This window comes from Cariama cristata, unplaced genomic scaffold, assembly GCF_000690535.1.
Source record: "Cariama cristata isolate BGI_N322 unplaced genomic scaffold, ASM69053v1 scaffold17866, whole genome shotgun sequence".
NCBI lineage: Eukaryota > Metazoa > Chordata > Aves > Cariamiformes > Cariamidae > Cariama > Cariama cristata.
In genome coordinates this window covers 49,036-59,618 of record NW_009624491.1, presented here as the reverse complement: position 1 = coordinate 59,618, position 10,583 = coordinate 49,036, and the positions used below count along the sequence as shown (strand labels likewise).

At 35.7% G+C, this 10,583-nt stretch overlaps 1 pseudogene; it reads left to right on the top strand.

Annotated features, from left to right (window-relative positions):
* The first annotated feature begins 300 nt into the window (after positions 1-300).
* LOC104164005 lies at positions 301-9,454 on the top strand (annotated as a pseudogene).
* Positions 9,455-10,583: the final 1,129 nt, after the last annotated feature.

Here is a 10,583-nt window from a genome sequence, read left to right as displayed (position 1 = left end):
TATAGTGCCTAACCACAATTACTCTTTATTAAAGAAAAGTCAAATTTCTGTATTATATTTTGACAGCAAATAATAAAAATAGACCCTAAGAAGACTAAGACATAATGCAAAATTTAATAAGTTTCATTTTAATTAGTCATTTTAATGGTACACAAAATGTAACAAAATTAAAAGCCTGTTAGTGATCATTGTTCCAAAAATGCACTTTACTCCCATTAATTTACTTATGTGATTTCAGTGGAAGCACATTTCAAGTGCAGCTGTAAATATTTTTAATCTTTGACTTTTTTTTTTTTACAGGAGTCTCTGAATGTTATTGATCCCAGTTTGATGGATCTAAATGGTCCAAATGAAGATGCACTAGAATGGGATGAAACTGACATAAGTAATAAGCTAATCAGTATTCATGAAGACTTAAGTGATCCTGATCAGCAACTCAAGAAGGATGACCTAAGTCAGAAACCTGCTTCAGGAGAATGTGGTGGTAACAGTGTGAATGAAGACGAAAGTATTGGTGATCGTGGAAGTCCTCTTTATTGTCCCAGCATTACTTCCCCTCCAAATCCTCACATCTATCAGGTCTATAGTCTTCATAATATTGAATTATCAGAAAAAAAACACATACCTTTTTTGAAAAAAACATCCAAACTCTCCAATGTAACAGAGTCTAACATTTTAAACAAAAGTCTTAGTAAAGACTCATCATTTTCTTCTACCAAATCCCTGCCAGACCTAATAGGGGGGACCACATTGGCAAAACCATATAACTATATGTATCAGAGTGGAAACATAAGCAGGCATTCTGAGAGTGAGAGTGGGATAGTGAGTGAATGTGATACAGAAACTACAAATAATTCAGAAATTTTTTTGCTAAATGATATTGAAAGCACTCAGAGTAATCCTGAAATTGGGCATGTAGAAACTCAAGTGGATGATATAGTCGATGTAATAAAACAAAAGATAAAGCAAGATGAAGAAGACCATGCTAGTCTCTCAGATGATTTCCAGTTGGCACCTTCTGCATGCTGTGGAAGTGAAAATGATGAGGATTTGGACAGCATTACCATGTGTAACCCTGTTTGTCTAGAAGAATTGCAAGGAAAGCATGACGTGTTTACATTTTATGATTACTCATATCTTCAAGGCTCCAAATTCAAATTACCAATGATAATGAAACAATCACAAATTGAAAAAACACATACAGAGGGCAGTTTGTTTCATGGCTTTTGTTTTGATAAAATACCTGGTAAATCTGAACATAAGCCTGGAGAGTCACAACCAGATGGGTTTATTCATGACCATACTCTGGCAAGTGTCCCTGGAGAATCAGATCCCAATTCCTGTAAATCTGCAGAAACTGTAAGAAAATTAACTGTTACAGAGAATACAAGACAGGTTTCAACTTTATCTCGTAGTTCTTCATTAGAATCTCTGTCTGTAGTAGGTGATTTGTTCAGCTCAGGTATTTTTAAAAGTGGAGATGGTCTTCAGCGAAGCACCTCTTTGGAAAGCTGGCTGACTTCCTACAAAAGCAACGAAGATCTTTTTAGTCATCATGGCTCAGGAGACATAAGTGCAAGCAGTGATTCTGTTGGAGAGCTCAGCAAAAGGACATTAGATCTTTTGAATCGCTTAGAGAATATCCAGAGTCCTTTAGATCAAAAGATAAAGCGCAGCATCTCCGATATAACACTCCAAAGTAGCTCTCAAAAGATGTCTTTTAATGGACAGCTGTCTCTAGATATTGCATCCTCAATCAATGAAGACTCAGCAGCTTCTCTCACTGAACTCAGCAGCAGTGAGGATCTCTCTCTCTGCTCTGAAGACATTGTACTGCACAGAAATAAAATACCAGATTCAAATGCATCATTTAGAAAACATCTTAATAGATCTGTAGCTGATGAGAGCGATGTCAATGTCAGCATGATTGTTAATGTCTCCTGCACTTCTGCTTGTACTGATGATGAAGATGACAGTGATTTGCTTTCAAGTTCCACCCTTACCTTAACTGAGGAGGAGCTAGGTGTCAAAGATGAAGATGATGACTCCAGTATAGCAACTGATGAGGATATTTATGAAGAATGCAATTTAATTTCAGGACTTGATTATATAAAAAATGAACTCCAAACTTGGATTAGACCAAAATTTTCTTTGACCAGGGAGAAGAGAAAAAGTAACCTCAGTGATGAAATTCAGCGCAGTAAAGAGACATCAAAACCGACAGATACATTAAGCATTGAAACTCTATTGAATGGTTCAGTACAGAAAATATCAGAAAATAATGGCAATAGTAAGAATGTACCACGTGATCGTGAAAAAGGGACAAAGAGTCAGCTGATGAAAGATATCTCTCAAGTTGTGAAGGATCAACTTGTGGATGATATGGAGAATGGCAATGTTGAAAATACTCCTGGCAGTCAAAAGGAAGGTCTTGTTAAAACATCAGCAACTCCCAAAACTCATTCGTCACTTGATGTCAGAGAAGCTGAAAATGAATGTTGTGTCTGTGAGGTGTTTACAGACAGTTCAGATGATTCACATATGGATGGCAAAGAGACTGTTCTGTCATCAGATGGATCCAGAAACCCTCCAAAAGAATGTCAAAGTAATCTTCAGCCTGATTGTCATGCTATTGCTTTCACTCCTGCTAAAAAGCCTTGTCTTGAATCTTCCTCAGAAATTAATTGTGTAGACATACAAGATACAGCTTTACAAACATCCTTACCTAATGATCAACAACACAGAATAAACATTACTGAAAAATCTACTGATTGCTGTACAGCCTTGAAATCCAATGAAGCAGAATGTGACTTCCCAGCCAATGGTCTTGATTCATGCTGTAACTGTGAATCTGCTGCTTTTGATAAAAGAAACATGGAAGATGGCTCAGTGCACAATTTTGTGAGGGAGATAATAGACATGGCATCGACAGCTTTGAAAAGTAAGTCACAACCTGAATGTGAGTCATCTGCTCCAGCTTCATTAGCACAGATCAAGGAAAAAGTGTTAGAACACTCTCACAGACCCATTCAGCTAAGAAAAGGGGACTTCTATTCTTATCTTTCACTTTCTTCTCATGATAGTGACTGTGGAGAGGTAATCAAATACATAGAGGAAAAGAGCAGCACTCCTGTGCCACTGGACTTCACAGATGAGAGAGAAAATATTGAATGCTTTTTTGAAGCCTGTCCTGAGGAAGAACGAGTTGAGCAGCAGGAGTCCATTTCTAATGGTACTCCTGAAGCACAAGTTGAGCAGCAGCAACCTATTTCTATCAGTATTTCTGAAACATCTCCAGAGTCACTAGGTGGAGTGACTCTAGAGTCATTAGAAGAAGTTAAAACTTCGTCTGAAGGTAGGGATTTATCTTTCTTATGTGATGATGACAATGTTATAAATGTCCCCAATCCTAACAAACAAAGTGCATCAAACAATTTGAAAAATGCTGCCAATGATTTGCTTATTTCAGACGGGCGAACTAAAGGTTTGGAAAAGAATTCTCCAGCGCTTAGCACTAAAAAGAGTAGTACAGGAAAATCAACTGGAACTGAAGAGCCCAAAGGATGTGTTGCTGCTTCTGAAGAGGCTTCAGCTATAGAGGTTCAGTTAAAGCTTGACCATTCACAGAAAAAGGATGTTATGCATCAGAACAGTAAAACACTTACCTGTGAAGAAAATCTCCTGAATCTTCATAAAGAAAGACATATAAATATGCACAGATAGAATGTAACCCTCTCCGGGCACGTACATTATCCTAAACCCAGGTATGTACTCTACAAGTTGCACATTCATTTGTTTTACATTTTTTTGCCTTTTTTTTTTTTTTCTCTTTTTTACATTTCTGTACAATGAAAGGAGATGAATCACCAACCAGGGCTTCTGGTGTATGATAGTGCCATATCATTTATTTTGATTACACTATAATCCAAATTTACATGCCACTGGCCAACAAATGCAGCGAATACTAACTGCTTCTTTCCCTTTGGCTCTGCACTGACTACTGACTGGAGCTGTTCCCTTCTGGAACAAATCTGCTATCTTGCAGAACTTGGGAATTCTTCAAAAGTAATATTTCTGTATCAGCCTCCTCTTCCCTCTTCAGTTGAGCTGTAGAACCAGAAACTAGCTCTACTCGTTGATCCCCTTCTTCACAGTCAGCTGGCCTTATGAGGTGTTCAAAGGCACTTGGTGAAGCTGAACTTCTGGTTTTACAAGAATTTTGGGTGACTAGTGAGTTGGAGTTCTACAATACTTCCAGAAAAGCCATGAAGAATGGCTAAGCAGACTGGAGAATAAGTAGAGAGATAGTAAGTCATCTCTTGATGTCAATTTACCATTATTTAAGTTCAGTAAGCCATTATTAAGAACTCAATTATTACAACACAATGTTAGGCAAAAAGTTAAGGTTACCAAAATAAAAAATCTTTGCAACATTATTAAAGAGTATAATGTGAGGCTAATGTAGAATGAAGACCTGAATACCAAAGCAGATGGAAATTGATAGCCACACAGCAGTACTGGAAGTTTTGGTTCTATTTTGTGGTAAGCATTTTGAAACATTAATAAGATGGTGGAAACTAAGATGAAAAAGTGGCTCTGATCTCTTCCAAAGTTTGAAAGTGGTTCAGATCTGGAGTTTCTGACCTCACGTAAATGTCTAACAATAACTGCACATTTAACTACAAATGATCTACAAAGCAACTTCTGGATCAGATCCTAGCATGTATCACTGCTACTTTGAGTCTCACTAGTTGTTTGGTGACCCAAAAGCCAGCATAGCTCTATAGAATGCCATTAGTCTTTGGAAACACTTCTCCAGTAGACCAGAACCAGCATGGCAACTCCAAATGCCACTCCAATTCCAAATGCCACTGCTTGCCAGAAGCTCTAGGAAAGGAATTTCCAATAAACCACAAAGCTAAACAAGGGACCAGGTTTCCCCGGGAAGTTCTGGAATCACCATCCTTGGAGATTTTCAAAATTCCAGTGGGCATGGCCCTGAATAATCTGTTCTGCCTTTGAAAATAGCCTTCCTTTGAGCAGGAGGTTGGACCAGATGACATTCAAGTTTCCTTCCAACCTAAGTTACGCTATGATTCCATGATGTTGCTGGGAGAAAAGGCTGTTACTCATCACTCCCCATGAAAACCACTAGTACTCTCCTATTGCAAACTATGTAGCTGTAGCAGAGGATCTGGGCCTCTTTATACCAAATAAATTGCTTTGCTGCTATTAAACATCTAACTTCTGCATTTCATGATTTTGCTATATTATATTACTATGCTTTGGGCTTTTCTTTTGTACATATTGGCGGTTTACCCAGCATTCACACATTCACATATGTATAAATATGTCTGGCAAAGTCTTTAGGTTATGACAGCAGTAGTCAGTAGTCTACAGCTTGCCACTCTCTCTTTTGACACATATCTAGTTGAATAATGCAATATCTTGGAACCATCATAGCAAAGAGGATGTTTCTTGAATGGCTTTGAAATAGGCTATCATGACCTGTTGATTGCCAATTAGGTTAATACTTGGACACGTCCAAACAACTGGAGAAGCCATGGAAATCAAGTGGGAATTACAAAACTCATAAATGATACTATATATTCTAGAATTACATTAAAAGGATTATGTGTATATGGAAGCCTCTGTTTGGGAATTGAGATGATGACAAAAGTCTAAGGTTGATAAGTGATAATTATGTAAACATCAGCTTTTCCTAAATTACCGTTTTATTAGTTTTCTTATTTTTTTCACTCATTTTTATAATATTAATTTGAGGAAGAATACTTACTATAGCGAGTGTGATTTTATTCTTGTTCTCCTTCTTTCACTGATGAAAATAATAACATGTCTTTTCAATTCATTAGTACTTTTCTTCTGAGGATCTCAAAATACTGTATAAACTTCCCCTCACTTGTCAGAACTTCAGAGTTACTTACATGGTAGCCAGTTATGTTTTTCGTAAGAGTGGGATGTGACAGTATGCAGTTGGTGCAAGGACTGAGATTGGATATAGAGGATGGAGATATTAGTAAATGCCCCACAATGCAATGAAATGTAATGCAGAGTCTGTATGCAACAACTTAATAGGGTTATGTTATAGTTTTAATTTTTGCCCAGGGGTTGACAAATATTTTCAAGGTAACAAAGCCCTTCACGCTACATCCCATGTTTTACATTTAGGAAGATATACTTATTCTTAACTGATGCATATAGCATTGCTTCCATGGAAATTATGTGCTGTATTATTCCCAGTAGTAAAGCCCTCGGATACTTATAGTTTATCTCTGGCACATCAAAAAATGAAAATATGAGCTGCTAGATTTGGTTTCACTGAAGTCTGAGCTCCCTTCCCCCATTCACAAGCTTGGTGCTTTAACTTCATCTCTCATGCTATGGGGAATGAATTACAGAAGCAATCTATCCTAATTTGTTAACTTATTCAAATAACAGTTATTATACTTAACTATGCTAAAGATTATCTTTTTGGTGGCAGATTGTTTATTTTTTGATGAGGCTAATTACTGATTTTCCAAAGGTAATTTACATTTATTACTAATACATCTTTAAAAATGTGACAGATAAATGTTGTTCCCATAAGTGTATTATGAAAAAAGTTACTATTTAAAAACACATTATTTAATTTGAAAGATAAATGGCAAACACCATTATTTTTCCTGTAGCACCTGTGCTGTAAGCTCATTTAAATGTGTAATTCCATGTGTAGCTGCAATACTTAGAGAAAAATAATCTATAGTATATGTGTACCTTAAAAGCATACCGAGAATTCAAAGCTGAAAAAGGCACAGTTTCAAATGTAGTTTGATTTTACACTGTTTTAGTATTTACCTTGTCTGTACAGGAGGATAAAAGTAATCGTGAAGAAAATATTTTTGCCAAATGTTGCAATCCTGTTATTTAGCAGTGTGCTACAAAAAAGTTACCAGTATGGGAAAATAATAACAATTCTATGAGCAAGCTTAAAAATATCTCTGTCAGCACTGAGTAGTCTCTTATATGAGCCCACACAGAGTTCCTCAACAGAGGTGCTCATAAAGCTATGCTGATTTTATTTCTCAAGTAGGGGACAGCTTGAAAGAACTATCTTTCTGTATATGAGGTCATGCAATCTTCTGCTGTTGCTGTGACCCATGACTCACCGATGGGGTGGGAATTTTTAGCCACATATTCAATATGCGTAGAGATAAATATATCAAGGAGTTTTATGTGATGTGTCCAGTATCTTTTCTAGAGGATACGTTAGAATTCTGCGAGTGATCTGTTAGCTCTTACAAGTCCAAAAGCTATTTCCTTCCTTTTGTGCAGAATTTGTAATTTAAACTTAAGTTTTAACTTAATTTAGGGAAAAAAATATATTTCACTTGTGCTTAAGAAAACTAAATCGGTTTTATCTGACAGTGCTGCAATGTTAGCCAGAGTATCCTGCCACTTAGTGCAGCCAGGAGAAACCCAGGACTGGTGCTCAGGAGGCCTGACTGTTGTTTCCTGCTCAGCAATGGAGTTTTTTTGTATGATTTATTCCTTCCTTGCCTCAGTTTCTCTAGCAACAAAATAATAATAATGATCAATGGGACCTGCAAAGCATGATTTATTCACTGAAAAGTGTTTTGAGATCCACAGATAAAAGATACATAAATGCAAAGGACTGTTAGTTGATTATTCCTTACAGGAGAAAAATAACATACAAGCTTACACAGTAGTTAATATATAATAATTTACTTTTAGAGACTAGATCTACAAGAATAATCTAAATCTTTGCTTACTATTTTTTTTCTAGAGGTTTTATAGGGAGGTAGATACTATAATGTTTCTTTATAGAGTTTAAAAGTCTGACTTCTCTAGCTTCTTACAGTAGATGACCTAAAAAAATTAAGTAGAATAAACAGATAATCTTGTATTGTCTGTGACTTACATAATTTTTGAAAAACAAAACATATTCCATCAGTGAGACTTTTCTTACTATAGCTATGTGAAACTCATGCCAGAGTTGTAGAAATGTTTTGATACAATCTTCCCCCTTTATTCAGATCAGTTCTTCATTAATTTCTAAACAAACTGTTGAGCTTTTCACTATTTTCATGTAAGTATATTTCTTCTATAAATGGGGACGGGGGGTCAGTTACAGCAAATAAGATCAAAGGAGTAGGTAACTGGATGGATCCAGATATTCCTGCTTAATTTGGAAGGCACATAATGCATGTCTGGAGTGCCTCCTAGGAAATGCCTGAGAAATGTACTTTGCACTAATCTTTGAGCTGTATTCTGACAGTTATTTCTTCATAATCCTCATCATAAGCCTGTGCTCTTTTATGAATAGTTTAACCCTAAACTCTGAGCCGGATAATTCTATAGTATGAAAATTTAACTCATTGCTGGTACTAGAAGTCTCTAAATAGCTATTTACAATTTAAAAATACAGTGATGACACTGACAATTCTGTTCATGAACCACTTCTGTGACAATCCTTTCCTCCTCTCTGTTGAAATCTCATTTTATATGTTTACATGAAAATTAAAATAAGTGATGGGTAGATCGTTTTGTTGCTTGGCTTTTGAAAATTCCTATGTTTTCATTGATCGGTGCACTTTTGAGTGTGCTGAAGGTAAGTTCGCAGGTAAGGATGAGGACAGGATCCAGGGAAAAGGTCAGATTTGATGAATTCCCTTGTTTCTTTAGAAACAAAGTCTTTACAAAATCAATGAGTTTTCTACATCAATACAATTTTTTACACTAACTTGTACCTCAGGCTGTTAAAAGTCATTGTTTGCCTACTGTATGCTTTTGCATTAAAGGCTCTGGCATGTGACCATTTAATGACTATCTATGGTTGTTCTGGAAGTGCTATGTTTTGCAAATAAAACTTCATTTTCTGTAACCTACTATTACTTTTTTGTTTCCTTTTAGAAACTTGGCTGCAATTCAGGTGCAGGTTCATCCTGTAAACCCTGGGATGACCTCCAATTCCATTGTATCACTGCCTTTCATTACACTGACTCCCAAGATAAATTTTCTTTCCAAATGTGATTTGTCCATGTTGGCTTTGTGATCAGGCTGCATATGCTAGTCCTATTTCAGTGATCATTTTGTATTGTAGCAAGGCCATTTGCTTTCATATGGATTCCTCTCCCAAGCTACCTCTAATGACCTCCCCTTCCTAAATTGGATGCTCCTGTACTAATTATAACTGGTTCTGTTCCTTACATTTTTGAAGTTCCACAGAATTCATGATCAGTCTGGTTCATATTTTCAGAACTGTATCTGTCAGTACTCTTCTATTTTATGTATCAAATTTAATATTTATGTGTATAATGCATAAATTTATTGAAACTATTTTACTTTTAAAGTGACAGTTTTGTTGGATTGCAGCAAAAAGAAGTCATTAGCCCTCCTGATTCAAAACATCTAAAAATTAAGCAATTGAAATAAATGGCATTTTATTTATTTAATTTTAAAATTTAATCTATGCAACACTTCAAGAAACAACTACATGGTGTTGTATATTAGGAACTGTTGACATTCTACTGAATTAAGTACAACATTTTGGGTTTTTATGCTTCTTGAGGTGGTAATGAGAAAAAAAGTTTTTAAAAAATGTGTGCCTTGCTGTATTTCTTATACCATTTATTAAAAAGCTGCTTTCACAGTAAAATTATGTTGGTTTGAAAGGAGGAAATAGCAAGGTTAAGATGTGTGAATAATTTCTGTATATATGTATAACCAAGTGCAAACATTGATGTATAATGACAGTATAAAATGCTTTCATGTTTGTGATGTCCAGTGATGTGGAAAATATAAGCCTTAAAACCATTAGATTGCATGGTAATTAGAATTGGCATAATAAACATAGCTTATTGGGGAAAAAAAGCAGAACTGGTGATCTGTTTTACCTGCGTTCCAAGAACAGAATGCTTTATGAAAGTACAGAAGAATATGTTTTTGTTGGCAAATATTCCCTAGAGATATGCAATTCCATAGCTGGTGGAGATTTGTATTACCTGGCTCAGAGGTAAAGAACTTTTTCATTAAAGGTTCTGCAGGTCTTTTGGGCCAAACAAGGAGACACAAATTTTTAGTAGTTTAAACTACTACCCTGCCAAGTGCAGTGGTAGCAATGATCAGGCACACTTTTATAGCAGATCTTTTCTTTGTTTATCAATAACAGTTTCTTTTCTGATTCTTAAAATTTCATTCATTTACATAATTACATTGAATAAGCTTTATATATATTTATATAGACACTTTTACAGTTGGCTGTTTCAATGACCTGAACTGTACATTTTAAATGTTTTTATCTTGTACTAAAACTAGTGTAGCCAAAACAAACCAGAAAGCTTTATAACCTATCTCTGTAAACATGGCATTCATCTCGTAAAAATACTATTGGGAAGAGAGGTCGGGAAAGTTAAAAGGCAAGGAATGCTCTCCCATACTACCTTTACTCATTATTTTTCCAAGTATATAAATGTTTTTACAAAAATCTTCAACATTCTTCTTCCTTTAAAAATGTGCATCAGTTTGACAAGCTTAGCTAGAAGCTTAGAAGAACTGTACTGACC